This window comes from Crocodylus porosus, unplaced genomic scaffold (genome assembly GCF_001723895.1).
Source record: "Crocodylus porosus isolate Cpor-Errol unplaced genomic scaffold, CroPor_comp1, whole genome shotgun sequence".
Taxonomy (NCBI): Eukaryota; Metazoa; Chordata; order Crocodylia; family Crocodylidae; genus Crocodylus; species Crocodylus porosus.
This window is the reverse complement of record NW_017728915.1, coordinates 39,426,968-39,428,076: the sequence shown is the minus strand read 5'-3', so window position 1 is coordinate 39,428,076 and position 1,109 is coordinate 39,426,968.

Genomic DNA, 1,109 nt, shown 5'->3' with positions numbered 1-1,109 from the left:
GCATCCCTGACGGGCACAAGTACCTCGAGACACTAATCCTCAGCACAGCCCACAGCAAGCCCCGCTTCCCAGGGCTGCTCTCAGGGGCCCAGGCCCAAACCCACTCGCGTCCCCCGTGGGTGCCAGGACGCCTGCTGGACTGGCACTAGCCGTGGGTGCAGCAGGATGCAGCATGGGTCGCGGGTCAGGCTCCCACCCTGGGATTTTAAAGGCCCAGATAAGGGAGCCGGTCTGGGCCTCCCGAAGCCCCAAACCTCTCCCTGCCCCAGGTCGGGGGTGGGCACTGCCCAGCCAGCACCAGACAAAGGCTCTGGCAAGTGCCCAGGACAGGGCTCCCCACACAACCCTTGTCCTTTGATGGCCGTGCCAGAAGCTTCCCCACCCCCTGTGCAGGAGCGGATTTGCCCGTGTCAGCACCCGCCGCGGCCAGGGCGCTGGAAAGCGCTGCAGGCAGGCGGCTCGAGGGGGAGCAGGAGGCAGTGGGGGCACTGAAAAAAAGAAGTCACAGCCGGCACGCACGCGGCTCCGGGGTGCTGGGTACAGCCCTGCTCCAGCCAGCCAGGAAGAGCTACGGCACAGCGCCCAGCCCCAGCCACGCCAGGATCCCAGGGTCACAGGCCGTGGCTAATGCACTGCCCGCTCCAGGACGGTGCGAGCGAATGGGCACAGCCTGCGTGGGGCACACTGAGCCCGGTGCGCAGCCCCTGCGTGGGCCCAGCCCGTCCCGGCTGCCTGGAGGCGCTGGGAGCTCCCCAGCGCCTGGAAATAGCTGCATCCCCCAGGACTCGGCCGGCGTAAACAAGGGCTGGCAACGTGGGGGGCACCAGGCAGCCCTGATGCTTCTGGCTGGGCCGGCCCAGCCTTGCGCAGGTCCCGGGGCCTCATCCGGCCCGCACAAGCCCTGCGCCCCCAGCAAGGGGCTAGCGGCCAGTGGCTCGGGGGCCGCAGACCCGGGCCGGGCCGCCCTCGGCTAGGGATCTTGCCAGCGCTGCCCGTGCTGCTGCGAGGCGCTCATCTGCCTCGCCGGCCCGGGGTCAGGTTGCTCCTCGGGCCAGGGCCGTGGCGCTGAAGCCGCACGGGGGGCGAGGGGCTGCTCCTCTGCGGGCTGC